General features: G+C 35.7%; 1 protein-coding gene across 3 annotated transcripts in view; it reads left to right on the top strand.

Annotated features, from left to right (window-relative positions):
- alk (ALK receptor tyrosine kinase) overlaps positions 1-17,850 on the top strand; it is a 479,320-nt gene that overhangs the window by 71,804 nt on the left and 389,666 nt on the right. The window contains exon 1 of one of the 3 annotated variants that reach the window (XM_083544514.1): positions 3,375-3,442. The exons of 1 other annotated variant lie outside the window; for it this stretch is intronic. The gene's annotated coding sequence lies outside the window, so the exon portion shown is untranslated. Of the gene's footprint in view, positions 1-3,374; positions 3,443-17,850 lie in introns of those variants that run through there. One more of the 3 variants, XM_083544515.1, reaches the window with a different exon arrangement.

Genomic DNA, 17,850 nt, shown 5'->3' with positions numbered 1-17,850 from the left:
ACTTTGACAATGTTTCATTTTATGTCCCAACAGCAAATTTCTGTAATTTGGTTACTTAATACACATTATAACAGCTAGAACTAGACTTCGGATGGTCCATCATTAGGCTCACTTTCTTCTTGCCGTTGAAGTTAATAAAAAATTAATAAAAAAATGCAGCCTATTGAGGAAGCACAAACTATAATCCTATAGTGCTGACACTGGAGACTCCTTAAAAAAAAGCCAAATAAACAATTATATTAGTTTTTATTTATTTACATGAACCATCCATTTTACAAACCCTGTGTGTCGTATTAAATATATTATGGTAATGCATTAATATAGACCTTGCAGTCAGAACTACGGTCAGAGCTGCCCAATAAACATCTCAGGGATAATGAGGAGTGCAGAGTAATGTTGGCAGATTTTCTCGACAGGAAGCGAGCTATTTATTCGACTTTGCCTTCACATACACAGGCCCAGTGAAAAGGTTACATTGAATTATGGACAAGGTGTGTAAGTCTTATTTGATTTCCATGCTTTATCGATTGAACCATCCAGTCTGAAGCAGCTCTAGAAAGATCGTCTTTATTGACCACAAAAGTCAACCGAACAACTTTGAGCCGTCAAAACATGTCTCTTTTTTTTCTGTGAAATTCTTCAAGCTGGGCTTTGATTTTTTCAGGCTTAGCTAAACACTGTGTCATTAGGACTTGTGAATAACAACAGTATCAAAAAATTGTTCATTTATTGCAAGGTGGATACCATGGGAGAGGAACTTTTTACTTCAGGCCTGCAATTTTTACAGTCTATTTTCACTATGGATTACGGCCGTGAACTGGAACGAAGCACTTAACCCCAACATGAAGCACTTGTTACATCCTCTTCCAGAGCATATCTCGTAATAAGAATGTATGCGTGGAAAAAGTTGATAAATTGTCCTTCTCGAAATACAGTATTTTTTTTGCCTTTTTTCCACTGCCTGCCTCACAGGTTCAGAATTCTAAAATGCAAAAGAAATGCAAATAAATGTATCCACAGCACTGAATGTTAACCACTTAACCATTCTAAAGCAGTGATGGATGGTTTTGAGTCATTTTACAGTTAAGTACATATAAAAGGACGCATACTTGATTAGTCAATTAAATCACAGCCAAGCAATTTACCACATGCAGGAAAACTTCTCCTTGCTAAACATAAAAGAACCAATTTAACAACTTAATCTTTACATTTGCCTTATAACACTCAAAACTCCTATTTTGTCCTGTGATTTTAGTGGCTTTATATATTTATTACTTGTAGTAATTTTAGATGAATTCCCAAACTTTTTCCTTCGTGTCAGATTTTATGGTGAAAATTTTCTGATGATAGACTTGGATTCGAAATATGTGACAATGTTCAGCTAATGTCAATGATAAAAAAAAAACTGAGTTTAAAGTAATGGAGAATTTTTTTTATTATTTTTTATATATTTTTTTTCTTGTAAAGTATGGAAACAGACTGATTAGATATTTTATTTTATGTCCCTACATTTGTTATAAGATTTGTCAGGACACTATTTGTATACACTTGCCACAATTACTGTATACACCTGCAGTAAAAATTATTCTAAAAAGAAGAACTATTTATGGAAAACTGTATATTCTAAAAGCCCTGAGTTTCTACTTTATAGAAATTGATGTATTTACTTGTCACATATGCATTACAGCAAAATTATTTCTTCGCATATCTAAGTGATAGTGACAATCTGGGGCCAGAGTCCTGTGGGAGTGGGAGTGCCTACATTTAGATTTTTTTTATTTGGTAAAAAAATAAAAAAAAGTTAAGGAAAGTTCATATTGGTGACTTTAAAGTCTTTGGAAAGGACCAAACAAAATGCTAAAACCATTATATTATATTATGAAACTTTATATTCTCTTAACTCAAAGAATTTACAGGTATTGTCACTTTATTTCTGTACTGATGCTGAACTTTTAGAAAGTTTCTGTTGGAAGAAAATATACCAAATAGAAACTATTCACAGTTTAAGGGGAAAGGAAAAAGTTTTGAAAAAAAAAAAAAATTTTGGACAAAGTGTTTCATGGGATGTGTGGTGTTCTTGCCAGTTTTCACTTTTCTTTTTTTTTCCAGGTAATATTTAGGGATTTACTTACACCCAGTAAGTGTCCAAAAGCTTTGACATAATGCACATTAAAAGCTGTGAAGTTAATCAATGTTCTGTGAAGTGAACTGAAGTGTAGTGAAGTGAAAAGAAGGGTACGCAAAATACTGTGGACACCATGTTTAATATCGTGCCAGACGCATCCCACATTTTTATCAACCCCACTGTTGTTTTCTGGCTGTCCGATACGCACTTTCTGTAACTGCTTCATTATACTGGTCAAGGTCTTGGTAGAGCCAATTCTGAGATCCTGGGAAAACTGGGAGTGAAGCCAGGATTACACCACCACAGCACACCATGCACACACATTTCCCCACGCATTCACACTGGCAGGCTTTAAGGAGGTAGGAGGAATACAGAAAAACCTAGAGAAAATCTCACTTGGACACACAAAGTCCACACAAACCGAAACCTAAGCTCAGGATCAAACCGAAGACCCTGGAGCTGTGAGGCAGTGATGTGCGGAATATTTGTACAAACTTACTGTACAGTCTCTCATACTGAAAACTAAATATTACATAAAAACACACAATCTATATGTCTATAAAAAATCTTTTATTGTTATACTTAATATTACAACAAAAAGATCATTTGAATGGTTATTCAGACAATTTCCAATTTAATTTTTTACATGTTCAACATTTAAATAAGTTCATTTACCTAGACAAATTTAAAGAACATTTAAATCTCCTAAAATAAAAGTAAATCCTCACTCGTAGACAAGACTAAGAATATTATGATACTTAATCCTTGGTACTCTTGCAAAAGTTAGTAAATTAGAACAAAAACGAGTATGCATGTGTATATCTGATGCTCTATTAATGAAAAAGTAGGGCTATATACAGATAAAGTACACGGGATATTACAAAAATGGCACTATTAAACGTCATTTGTGTCAGGCGGAAGAACGTGCCGGAAACCGAAGTGCAGTTCACGATGTTTAATGAAGAAAACAGCAAACCAGAGCTAAGCTCCAGGTCTAGCAAAACCTGCCGACTGCTATGAAAAGATAAAGTTGAGAGAACTAAACAGAGTTGACATGACATGACATGACATGACATGACATGACATGACATGACATGACATGACATGACATGACATGACATGACATGACATGACATGACATGGGCAGTCCAGCAATGTTCGTCAGCTTGAACTGTAGAACAGACGATGGTGGGAAACAGAGGTGATATAGCCTGGAGGCTAATGAGCTCCAGGTGTAGATGATTAGTATGTAGGAGAGCTGCTTGGAGTGATAGGTGGGTTATGTGAAGGTGTGGCTGGTGGAGCCCTGACAATTTGGTAGGAAACTGACTTTCTCTCATTTCTTTTTCTTTACTAGCAGGCTTTACTAGACATTTTTCTTTTTTCCCATTACCAAATGGTAAATTGGTAAGTTGGTGTTTTCCATAAATGATTTTTTATAGTTATTTGCTAATTGTGTACCAACTACCAATACTATACTACCAAACCCAATTAGGTTTTTATTGTATTCTAACAGTTTTAAGGATTGTTTAGTTTTTCTGCTGGAAAGACTAATGGTAAAGTGATCATTCATTCGCCTTTCCTGGCATATCGAACCCAAATTTTCCTCTTTTGTCTCATATCAAGTATCTACCCACATAATTCTTGCTTACTTAGTTTTTTCCATGTAAACTTTAGATAATATTGTGTGTGAAACATCACATAGGGAGTCACTGATTGCTGATGATGTTACTAGTCAAATTCCTGGTTTAATCTGTTTGCAAATGCCTCAACTTTAAGCACACCAACTGAAATCGTTTGTATACATTACATGAAAATCTCTGTTTAGCAATGTATTATTTGCACTCTTCCACCCTGCACTGCATATCAAGTGAATCCCAAGTGCTGTTTGCATGACGCCCTTTAGCCTTAGTACATAAAACTCTAATGACAGACGCAATGCTGTGTATAACTCGGCCATGCCAATCCACTTTTTGAGTTTCTTCAAAAGTACTCCTATGTACATCAGGCTTTCTGTCTTTGACAGCAATGGGAGGCCACTTTAATAAAAGTCAATGAAGAGTAAGCAACCTACAACGAGCAATTCCTTTTCCTATATGTCCTCCCTCTACTTCCCACAGTGGACAAATCCAGGAACGAGGTGTGTGTGTGTGTGTGTGTGTGTGTGTGTGTATGCAGGACTATATTTTCTGCTATTTAAATACGAAAACTGAATTGTTTCCCTGTCCAGAGGCGTTCTGAGAAACATCAAGGCTGTGCAAATAGGAGTAGAGCTATTGATTTGGCCCTAGTGCATGTGTGTTTTTCAGATGTGTGTGTGTGTGTGTGTGTGTGTGTGTGTGTGTGCTTGTGTGTGCTTTTTTTAATGTCTTGGGCAACTCAGGCATAAATAATGATACTGCATAGGTCAAACAGGCCTTAGCATTATGTGTCTTTGTATCACTGGTAAACATTCAAAAAGGAATCAGGACTGCAGGCACATTACAGATATTTATCTCAATATTTGAACACTACATAACTTCTTTATTGAAAGAACGTGGCTTGAAGGAATTATGCAATTATGTATGTGCATATTAATATATATATATATATATATATATATATATATATATATATATATATATATATATATATATATATATATATATATATATAAATTAATTAATATATTTTTATTTTCATTATAATTGTATTGTATTTTATTTTCTACAGTTCTGGCTCAGAGATGCTTCAGATCCAGCTGCCTGGGAGGCACTGTTACAGTTAAACCTGGTCTGTAAATCCAAGCTCTCTGTGTGTGACTGAGACGGGTCTATTGGATTTAAAAGAAAACCTGTCCTATACTGTTTCTCTCATTAAAACCTTTGTCAGCAAAGTCAAACCCAGCTCTCATATATTGCATACATGTTCATGTTTGAATTTTAGAGTTATAGAAATGTCAGTATGTCCACTTTTATATATGTAACATACAGTGTATTTTCCCAAATACACATCACACACATGCGTATAGAATACATGTTCAAAAATAGGTAAATAATGTTTATCCTTGTATTTGTAACACACACACACACATTGGGCTTGTGTAATACATAAAATGTACTGTTTTTTGGCAGCAAATCAGGTTTAGTGAATGTAATTTGATCAGTTTGGTTTCAGATAAATTACAATCATGTTTTGAAAAAATCATTTAAAACAATAATAGTTTCCGTATGGGTGGTTATGTTGTAGCCTAACAATCTCAAGTCTTTATATTTTGTACATTCTTTCTGTCACCACAGATGGTAAAATTATGCCACTGTAATGAATGGACATTCTGTGCCACCCAGATGAGGATGAATTCCCTTTTAAGTGTGGTTCCTCTCATGATTTCTTCCTCACACCATCTCTAGGAGTTTTTCCTCGACACAGACACCACTGGCTCGCTCATCAGACATAAACTTACAATTTTAAGGAACAAACTAATAGGCACTAAACTTATGCATTCTTTTATACCACTTTATAACCTCTGAAAAGCTGCTTTAAAACAACTCCCATTGTTAAAAGCCCAATACAAAACAAAAAATTAACTGAATTAAATAAAATAAAATGTAAAGTGATTATTTAAGCTGCAGTGTCCTTCCTGGCAGTTTAAAACAACTTCTCTCATCTACAAGTTGTTTCCACTCATAGAAATGTTGCTTCCTCAATATTTTTAGTTTTTTGGACTTTCTAACATAAACTGTAGAGAAGTTTATGTGTAAGCATTACAGGAGATCATCAGTTTCTGAAATATCCGTACTATTCCATCTGGCACCAAAAATGACAACAAATAAACAACCTTGATACTAAATGTAACAATAGCATTACATAATAAAACACAAGAGCCCATGATAAAGTTGTGCTTAATCAAAATAAGATGGTCACATTTGTTATCTAGAGTTAAGTTAGAGTTACACTACAAATTCCGCAAACACAGAATAATCTACAATATAAGTAGAGAAAAAGTGAGGAGGAGAAATTGCTATATATCAGACAAAGTAAGGTGTAATGAACCCAAGTGGAGAATGACCAAGTGGCAATAGAAAAAGTATGTAGTGTCTCAGTGACACTGGGAATAGAGATGAACTGCCCCGCAGGCTATTTAGGAACCTAATGGCCTGCAGGTAAAATTGTTCTTCAGCCGGCTTCTCACTGACTGGATACTCCAATGTGAGTTTTATGTGCTGGCTGTCTGAGGACTGTATTGTTTTTTTTTTTAGCTTTTTTCAGGCATTGTGTCTTGTATTCAAGAAATAAGAAGAATGAAGTGTGTCTTTCTTTCAATCTAGCTTGGTTGTTGTAATGAGTATTGAATATTTAACCTGTCAGAACAGTCAAATGTATAGTCGATGTTAGAGAATTAGCGAACAAACATGTCTGTATGTTGATTGAAATACAAGAATATAAAGACTTGTGCAAAACTCATTAAATTAAGAGAGTCTACTTTGACCGATCTTGATCTTGAATTCATTGTTGAGGAGACAAATGTGTTTTTTTTTACTAGCTGGACTTTAGAAATGATGAGTCAGCCAAAGGCAGGATATATCCTGTATCAGTGGGAGTCAAGCCTGTGATGAGTTCTGATGTCCTTATCATTCTCTAGTGAGTATTGCAGTTGTGGGAGGTGCAATTAAATCTTACAGTAGAAGCAAGAAGATGGTGGGGTCTAGACCAAATTCTTTGAGTTTCTACAGGAACAGTTTTTGAAAAGGTTTTCCGTTTGCTATTTTTTTTATATGGTACAGGCCTTGCTTTCTAGTTATTGTCCGCTACCATTTACTTACTTTCCTCTGATGCTGAGCAAATGGTGGATGCTGTGCAAACTCTCATCTCTATGTAGGATAATTTCAATAAATGAGAGGAAGCTTGGCATGACTGATAGGGAGACTTGGAAGCAATCTGCTTAGCATTTCTGCAGAATCAAACCAGTCAACAATTCACAATCCATGTCAGAAAGCTGGTACTGGCGCTGCCCTAAACGTCAATTCAAACACGGAAACTCCACGGATAATGAGGTAAATTTGAGCTGAATGAAAACGCGGAGCTGATGATTAGTAAACCAGTGAGGTGAAGAGCTGTGAAATCCTGATCGACTGGGACAAGGCAAATTGGTCTCAGGATTTATCCTCTTTAAACATAGTTACATAAACCTAGCCATACCTTAACCATGCCTCAGTTAAATCAACATGCACTAAAATACCACACCACATTATATATCTTTTTGTATGCTTGAAGCTGATTGGTCAGAATGTGTTGACTAAACAAGGCCATTTGGAAACGTCATTGTTTCTGTAGGAACAGGTCATAAGGATGTACATGATAAAGGCTTCACAAGATACTAAGGCTTGTAATAATCAGGATAGAATAAATATTTCTGTGGTGTAGATCCCTGGAAGGAGTCTCCAGTGCCAGTGATTTACAGCATTTACACAAAAAAAAACATCAGACTGTTTTAAGACAATAATAACTTCTTGGTGGTAACAGTAATGTTATTCTGGCTGTATCACACCACTCAGGCACATAAGAAAAGAAAAAAAGTGCACTCAATTGCTGGACTATGTGCCCTTTGGCAGAACATTGCAGTGAGAGCCAGACATAATTGGGATCCCTTTTACCCAAAGATCACAAGATCAGGGTCTGAAGACTAGCAGGGGTTTATGTTAGCGAGTGTGCTGCCATATGGCACAAGTGTCATTGGCCTGTTTGACCACAGTTGGGTCTTTTGAGCAAAACTTTTAACTCCTAATCACTCAAGAGCCATCGAAAATGCTGACTCTGTGCTCTGACACTGTAGAAAGTCTGCAAAAACAGAAAAATCCCATTTATGTAGCATTTGGGCCACTAAAGCTTATATTAGTTTGATACTTAGAATTGCAGTTAACCACAGTGGCTTGTATAACTCTCAATCTTTGTTTCAAACCTATGTCTGAATGTACATGTATGTATCCTAGATTTAATCAATGTAAATATTTACATTGTAATTATTTGCGAGTCAATTTTACAATTGTACTTAGCTAATAGACTTTTATTTAGAACAATGTGCCATTGAATCTGATTACTCAGAAGTTGCTGATTAGTTGTTTTATATATAATATGGTTTATGGATGTCATGGAAGAAATGCAGGAAGACATGCAGGTAGTTGGTTTGAAAGAGTCAGATTTAGAGGAGACGGATGATCCGCTATGGCGACCCCTAATTGAAGAAGCCTAAAGAAGAAGATACATACTGTGTATATATAATATATAAGGTATTTAGATTGAATGCATAGCCTAGTTATAGACTTCTTAATAAAAGGTTTATGGGAAGTTTTTTAACTTTTGAAATTTCAGCATTACATTGGATTGTTATTATTATTATTATTATTATATCCAGAGCAGCGGTGCTACATCATTTATCAGGATGAAACATGCTCATAAGTCAAAGCCACTTTCTTTGCTCGATTTAACACCATGCTTTTCCGTACCATCGAGATACAGCAAGAAGAGAGAGATGCGTCACACACCATGTTATTTCAGCCATGTTATTTAATTCCAAAGAAGCACTACATGCACGCACCCTAGTACTCAACAAGCAAATGTCGAATGAGTCCGGGCACTTCACACTCTATATTCCACACAGAACGATTGGCCTGAACTTTCTGGCCAAATGGACTTGAGAATGGGAGCGAAAGTGCAAGTGTGGAATTGCCATGAAAAATTTTACATTATGAGCCATTATTAGACCCTCATTTATTTCAGAAAGAAAAGTGCAGTTTTTTTTTTTAAGTCACAGGACCATTTGTTTGAGGCATGCAAAATCTCTTTGAAAATGTCAAAACTTGAACTTCATGTCCAGCTACTTAATTCTTTTTTCCCCTTTAAGTTTGTGATTATAATAATGGGAATTTTAGTAGTTTAAGTTCCATCTGCTGTCCTGTTGACAGCATCTAGAACATCCCGTGCTTTTTTTTTTTCATGACATGAGCTGACAGCACGTGGCATAGTCCCAGCAGAAAAGCATCTAACTGTATCGGAAGGCAAGTGGGCTTTCTGTCACTGTAAAATGTCATCTAGGATGAATTTGGGGAAGTCGGATACGTTGTAAAGTAGCACAGTGTGTACAGAGTGTCAGCATGTTGCTGTCCACCCATTCGGTACACTGACAATTCTCGTCACTCAAATCGTCTCATTCCATCGTTGAACGATCCCTTAAGCTTAGAAATGATGGGAAACCATTCCTCGTTTAAATTGTCCACAGGCACAGTTGTCCCTCCTGCTTCAAAGATTGAACAGAATACGTTTGCTTCAGCCCAGATGGTGTTTGTTTGTTCATTTAAAAAAAAGGAAAAGCATCTTCAAGGCATGTTTGAAATTTTAGGATTTTGAGGGATCTAATAAATATTCTAATTGTTTATTAATGAGCACAGCAGCAGGATATTTCTCGCTTATTGCATTTACATGTATTGTGCACATTAATACATAATTACGGAAATTTTCTATGAGTAAATAAATTGTGCAAAAAGCGCAGTCCTCCGTTGAGTCAAGACAAACACAATGATCACACAATTCCTGTCTCTTTAACAGTTTCTTTCTTACAACAAAAGAATCCACGCAGATCCTCGGACTTATAAATTATATTATGACATTAAAGATTCAGTTGAGTTGTGCCCTCTGTGTTGAGAATATAATCAGAAGCAAAAAGAAGGACGTAAATCTGTTCCAAATCACAGGTTCTTTTGTCCGGCATTTTTTTTTTATGATGAACGAGTCAAAGACATCCATGCTGGCATTTTTATTCGTTATGACCTTTGCGAGTGCGCCTTTTCCATTAAAAGCGTTGCCTTTTGTATAGTCATTTTCACCACTAATTAGAAGCATTCAAAATGGCTAGCAGGTTTTGGAATCAGAATAGGTGAATAAAAAGCACAGTAAAGGCAGAATCGGGAAAAGATCCAGGATTTGGTGTTTATGCGTCAGTAGGCACAGCACAAAACATGACTTCAGTCAATGCGCAAGAAATGCATCTAAAATGACTTCGTTTTATTTTTACCGGTTTAAGTATAAATTTGTTGTGTTTTTTTTATTATTACTTGTCATGCTATAGGAAACGATTCTAATAGTCATGGCCAGATACTAAACTCTGCATTGAAGATCCTCCAAAGATAGACCTGTGACTAAGTACTGTAGTATTACTACATTCTGCTTATAGCATGAGTTAGTGATATAAAACTCTATCACATTTTTGGAGTTTTGCATGATTTAACAGTATACAGTCCTCCTATTGGTGGCTTTTCGATAACTAACAGTCAATATGACACTTTAATGTGGCTATCAGCTGTCCTTGGTTACAGTGGCACTAAATCAGCTGCTGGTGGGAGTCAGGCTATGCTTTTGAAGAAGCCCCGAGATGCAGAAAAGGTTTTTGGGCTGTAAGTCATGTCCGGACATGCTCTTCTCAGGCTAAAGTCCTCACAAATCAGAGTGAGTGTGACGTGTGTTCTGACAAAATGTCATGAGGAGAAAATATCCAGATTTGAGGACAGTAGCGTTACAGCCCCCTCGGAAACTACTGAAACACAAGGCCAATTCTTCATTTTGTTGTTTTGTTATACTCTGAATGCATTTGGGTTTGAGGCTAGAAGATAAATATAAAATAAAAATGTGACATTTTTGCAGTTTAACTGACTTTTAATCTCAAATCAATACTGAAGAATCTGTGAAACAAATTTTTACATCTCAATTCAAAGAGAGATCATCTCGGTGTTTGTTAAAACCAACACAGGAAGCCATCGTAGCTGTTTATTTGTTTCTAAAATCATTTACATGCTTTGTTACTGTACTAAATTCACATTTTTAAGTATTGGTACTTTATCATTTTCATTGCCAGAAACTTTTACTACACTTTATTTTTGTAATACTATGCTGTGGCAAAAGCGAATGTGTAACCTCACGGTTCTGGTGAGAGTTTGTATGGAGTAAGGGTTCTGTAACTATACAGTAGAACACTCTTCCTAAAAAGATATGACCTGCAGGAGAATGTAACACTACCTTATGTAAAATTTCAAAATATTGTTCAAAAAGGTTATTTTTCTTTTTGGTACGCACAACTATAGTACTGTAATTTCTGGAATATTAAGCGCACCCATATATAAGCCGCAAACACTGAATTTGACAGATTTTTATTTTAAACATAAATAAGCCGCAGGTGTCTACACTAAAACTAATGAACTTTACACAGGCTTTAACGAAAGACAGTGTCTGTTACACGGTGTAACGGGTAAAATATGTTGTGGCTCCTTTAAGAGCAGAGCGGCATTTTGGGAATAGCCTGCCGCCACATTTTCCGGTATTACTGCATGTGTGCAAGACCGAGGAATATGTCCGTATTATTTTCTGATGCTCATTTCTAAGTTTCTTTGACTAACCCGTAACGCTGTTGCCAAGAAAAATAAAAAAGCATGAGTTTTGGAAACCTGTCTGTGCTTATATGATTTCTTTTGCAACTGGAGTTAGCGAGCATTTCCTTATCCCAGACTGAACACGTTACAACGGCTTGTATCTAAAAGGTAGCCTACCAAGAAAGTCATTGTTCACTGTCTTCCTCCTTCCTTTCACAACTATTTCTAGTTTATCTTTTGTCATCGTCGTGCGTTTTAAAATCACCACCGGTGGAAGTTTTTTCTCCCGATGCCGTGCAGCTCAGAACACAGGTGAGGTGCGTTTTTTTTCGTTTCCGTTCGGAAATTTCATTTGTCTAATGTTATGTCGCTCAGTTTTTTGGCTTGAAATTTGTAAAACCGGGAAAAACCCAGGAAAAAATATAAATTAGCCGCTTCGTTGTTTAAGCCACGGGGTTAAAAAAAAAAAAAAAGTAGCGGCTTATAGTCCAAAAAATACGGTACTTTTAACTCACATAAAGATTGACAAATAGAGGACTATTAAAGGAGGGTATGAGCGAATCAAACACACAGGGATGGTGTACTTCATTAAACACCATTATAAAACATTATTTTTTCTTTATGATTATTGATAACCATTGTGTGTAATTGTTACTCTACAGTTTCATCTCTGTCCTAGTCGATAAGAAGTATCCGCTTGGATAAATCCTATTCTGGCTATAAATAACAAATGACAAACACGTGCGCATGCACGCACACACACACATACACACACACACAATCAAATTTACATTTGGTATTGCATTTTATTTATGCTTACATTAATATGAACCACATCCTTCTCAAAACAATAGCATTGGATAAAGCAGAAAAGAGAGAGAGAGTGTGTGTGTGTGTTTGTGTGTCCCTTTGTATTGAGGAGTCAAGAACTCAAGTATTCAATCAGTTTTCCATTGGGAATGTCTGTCTACACAGCCAATGATGAACAAAATGGTGCAGTGGGTGTGTTAAAGATGTACTTGTTTCACTCAGTACATGTAGAAGCTGTTTTGTGGTCTTTGTTGATACACACTCCTGGCAAAACTTTTTTTTTTTTTTTTTTTGTGACCAGCTACAAGCTTTAGTGGTGAAAAGTCTTTGTTAGGCACCTAATACCCCTAAAATGTTCACAGTTGTATCTCTGGCTGAATGGTTTTTACCGAATGAAGATGATCAGGGCTTTGGGAGATGTTCTTCTGTATGGTGCTTTTAACATGAACTCATTTTTGGTTTATTATTTTAAGTACCATGTCCTGTCTGTTGGAAAGTACCACTTTTAACCATTTATTATCCTCTGGGTTTTAGACTTGACAATCTTTTCAGGAGACACACAAACACAGTTTTGGCCAATCTCATGTTAATCTTGAGAACCTACCGTATTTCTCAGACTATAAGCCCCTACTTTTTCACATGTTTTGAACCCCGCAGCTTGAACAAAATAACGGCTTCTTTATTAATTTTATCTGGGTTTTTCCCGGTTTCACAAACTTCAAGCCAAAAAACTGAACCCCATAACATTAAACTAATGAAATTGCGAACGGAAATGAAAAAACGCACCTCACCTGTGTTCTGAGCTGCACGGCATCGGGAGAAATAAACTTCCATTGGGTGATTTTTTTTAAACGCACGACGATGCCACAAGATAAACTCCCGAGAGAAATAGTTGTGAAAGGAAGGAGGAAGACAGTAAAACATGACTTTCTTAGTAGGCTACTGTTTAGATACAAGCCGTTGTAACGCGTTGAGTCTGGGTGAAGGGAGAGCTCACTAACTCCAGTTACAACAGAAATCATATAAGCACAGACAGGTTTCCAAAACTCGTGCTTTTTCATTTTTCTTGGCAACAGCGTTACGGGTTAGTCAAAGAAACTTAGAAATGAGCATCAGAAAATAATAAGGACATATTCCTTGTCTTGAACACACGCAGTAATACTGGAAAAATGCAGTGCCAAGCTATTCCCAAAATATCGCTATACTCCTAAAGGAAGCACAATATATTTCACCTGTTACACCGTGTATAACGTGTCTTTCGTTAAAGCCTGTGTAAAGTACATTAGTGTAGACAGGTGTAATGCGGCTTATAGACAGGTGCTGCTTATTTATGTTAAAAATAAAAATATTTGTAAAATTCAGTGGGTGCGGCTTATAGTTCGTAAATTACGGTGTGTATATAGCTTGAGATTTTCATATGTATGAAAAGTCTTTACTTTTATCAGATAAAAAAAAAAAAAGATACAGATTTACACTAAAGAGTCGCAAGCACTCAGGTAGCAATTGTGTGCAATCTCTATAAATAAAACATGAACAAAAAATGTATAGTCTTAACTACGTTAACAATCAGAGAGTCTAAAATTAAACATCAAGAAGCAAACAAAAGCAAACAACCAATCCAGCATGGTCTGTTAAATTATCTGGTAAATTCTGAACAAGGTTATCCTTCCCTCACATATACGAAAACATAATTCTTTGGAGAAATTCAATTCCTATGCAGCTCTGCCACCGGCTTATATAAGCGAATGAAACACGGTGATGGGCGTGCCCTTTTCTGGTTGCTGTGTGTGCGTCTAACAGGAGAAATGCCCATACAAGGAAATCCGCCCTTCATGAAGTCATGAAGAGCCATATTCGAAAAAACTTTTCAAAACTTATTCCACCCAGAAGTGTAATTAGCACAGAAATACTGTCATGCATACAGATCATACAATATAATACAATACAATGCAATAAAATAACACTAGCTTAAATAAAATAAGGCTGGTTCTTGTTCCTTACAGAAAATAAGCCACGTCATGCATCATGTGGAAAAAAACTAATCAGATTGATCATTTTTTTGAAAATAATAAACAGTTCAATTTGGCCTGAGAGCTGCAACAGGGTTAGTGCTAATAATTACTCAAAGCCCCGACTAAAATTCATGCATTAAGCTTTGCACATATTATAAATGCCTTAAGCACAGAAAATGAATTAGAGAATGAGAGTTAGTTCTATCAAGGGCCATATGTTTGTTTTTTACTAGATTGGTGAACACAATAAACACTAAAACATTAGATTGATAATAAGTGGATTAAAAAAAGATGTGTACTGTGTATGTGATAGATAGAACAAGAGTATGTGTAGGACAAAAAGCATCCGGTATTTCTTCTAAAAAAACTTTTTTTGTCCTAGTAATGTGGATATGATTTCAGAATCTCAGTTCTGCAGATGCTAAACACTCAAGGCCAGTTGTACTACTTTTTTCTTTTTTTTTCCCCATCAGCCACAATTGGCTGTTTATTCTGCTTGAAAAGCCTTTGTGTTATGTATGAGACTCTTATACAAGCCTAAACCCACAGTTTAAGCCCTGATTACACATTTTTTTTCGATTTACTAAGGTTTGGGCATCTAGTGGCAGGAATCTTTGCATGAAATTCACTCTGCCTTGCAAAACCAGGTGTAAATTAGTGGCAGGAGTGTTTCCCTGAGCAATAGAGTGTGTTTCCAAGCGTACTTTTGCAGTAAGTTTGGGTTACTGGTGAAGCAGTATAGATATGTAGAACTCTGCATACCGTTTATTTTACATAAATTAGATTTATTATTTCTACAGTAAATTATGCATTAGCATAATTTGTGTTCCTTTTATACACATACTCTAATGTTAGATGATCTTTCATTGGAGCAATTCAGACTATGGCACACTATGCACATTTTAATATGATACGGTCGTTGGTAAAGCGGGCCAATCCGGGATGAAATTCTGGTTCCTGATCCTCATATTTAATTTGGCATATATTATTTACACACACACACACACACATATATATATATATATATATATATATATATATATATATATATATATATATATATATATATATATATATATATATATATACACACACACACACACACATACAGTACAGACCAAGAGTTTGGACACACCTGCTCATTCAAAGAGTTTTCTTTATTTTCATGACTATGAAAATTGTAGATTCACACTGAAGGCATCAAAACTATGAATTAACACATGTGGAATTATATACATAACAAAAAATTAATTCATAGTTTTGATGCCTTCAGTGTGACAGTTTTCATAGTCATGAAAATAAAGAAAACTTTTTGAATGAGAAGGTGTGTCCAAACTTTTGGGATGTACTGTATGTATGTGTGTGTATATATATATATATATATATATATATATATATATATATATATATATATATGTGTGTGTGTGTGTGTGTGTGTGTGTGTGTGTGTATGTATATATATATATATATCTCGACCGATTAGAAACTATTCACATAAGAAATAATGAATGCAGTCTATTTGCACACTATTTTGTAGCATATAGCTGAACACAGTACACAGTAGTTTTTGCATTAGAGTAAATAGAATTCGCTCGACAATCCCATGACCTATCGTTTGAATCAGTGCCCTCAATCCAGCTCTGACACACTTCTTATGATTTTTATTTTTTTATTTTTTGTTACAAAATTAAATCGATCTCTTTATTATTGAACTTGTGATTAGTCATAGACTAAGTACCTTAAACGTAAATGTCAGAAGTAATGTCACACTAAGTTGAACAATGCATACCTTAAACTATGATTTGTGATACATTTAACATTTAAACATATGCTAACTATTTCTGTGCTGATAATGGCTGCATTTTGCCCAAGGTGGAGGTTTTAAAGCATGAAATTTGCAAATACACAGAATGTGGTTCGGTAGCATTCAGGTTCAAGGCATACGTGCATTCAGGGGATTCTGTCGATTTATTCAAAAGAATTAAATTTCAGTCTGTAATTTGGTTGAGCTGTAAGTGTTATATGTAATGCTATCAGTTAATGTTTTATTGTCAAAAGTATAAATAAATACTTTTCTTATTATTGTAATTTTTTGGGGATGCAAACACTGCAACGTCATGTCGAGCATATGGCTTATGGAATATTCCAGATGTTAGACTGAACAACGTTCATTAAACCATCCTTCAAACGATAATTTTTATAATCTATAATGATTGAACCATAGAAAAATTGGGTTTCAGGCACGAGATATTAAATAGATTCATGCATAAGTTGAAAAAATATATATTCTAAAGTGTGTTGATGCTTATATTTCAAGGTGAAGTGCAGTTAAAGTTGGCTGACGTTTTTAATGAACATTTTATCAGTGTTATTTATCAGTAATCTGCATGTAGCATGTGGTGATGGACGCTTTACCTTTGCTTCATGTACAACATTGCAAATGGAAGGGCACCTGGAAATAAGTACATCATTTTACCTGTGCTAATGGAGCATGAACACACATCGCCATATGATTCATCTTGCCATTTTTGTCTGCATTCCGACTCATACGCAATAAAGTAACGCATCAGCAGTCCATAGCTGAATTATATTAGAAAGCTAAAATGACATTTAGGCAATTAGCTGCTTAGCCTTGGTCTTGATCTCGCTGTCCATGAGCCATACTGTAGTGAAAACGGAAAAAGGTGGCAGGCGAAGGGAGAAAACACATCTCCGGCTCTAATTAGCGGTGAAAAAAAAAAAGGCATGTGCTGAAAATAGGATCTCAATGCTGTGAAATGGACTCCATATTTCACAAGTGCCTCGTTGATACCGCAGATGCATGAATATTACAGTGGGTTTCTGACGCATGCACATACAGTCAGACTGTCCTTCATACCTCATAGAAATATCATTACCCCTATTTTGTCGGGTTTCATGGCACTCTGTGTGTCATCGCCGTGTAAATCGTGTCGTCCGAGAGTTTGAAATTCTTGTGTTGGAAACAGATCATTAGTGTGCTCATGAGCCCAATTTGGATTTGACAGGACTAATGTGTTCTCCTTTATTTCAGTTAAGGTTTAAAGAAGCATTACGGTGATTGTCCAGAGACCCTGATTAATGTTTCACTAAAACATGCTCCATTGGCTTAAGCATGCTTCTGCTTGAAGGATACATTTAAAATACGGTTCACCACAGAGGTAATTTTATAAGCACAATAGCCGTAGACAATCATAGTGCTCTTAAAAAGGAAATATTACCCCAGTGATTAGAGATTAGTCGATGTTTTATGAACCTTTTATAAGTTATTCAGTGATAAGACGCCATGTCTCTTCATATTTCTGCGAGACTTATATTGCAAGTCGCGGAAGTGCTTGAGCGCTTATCTAAAACATTTTTAGCAATGTCAAATCTAAAAAACTTATTAGAGGCAGCTCATATACTGGGACTGGCTGAGTGCATATCACTTGGAGTGATTATTGTTTGAAAGGCAAATGTGAAGTCTAGCTTGAGAAGGATCAATAGCAAA

This window comes from Silurus aristotelis (assembly GCF_946808225.1).
Source record: "Silurus aristotelis genome assembly, chromosome: 6".
Classification (NCBI taxonomy): Eukaryota; Metazoa; Chordata; class Actinopteri; order Siluriformes; family Siluridae; genus Silurus; species Silurus aristotelis.
This window is presented reverse-complemented; position numbering and strand designations above follow the sequence as displayed.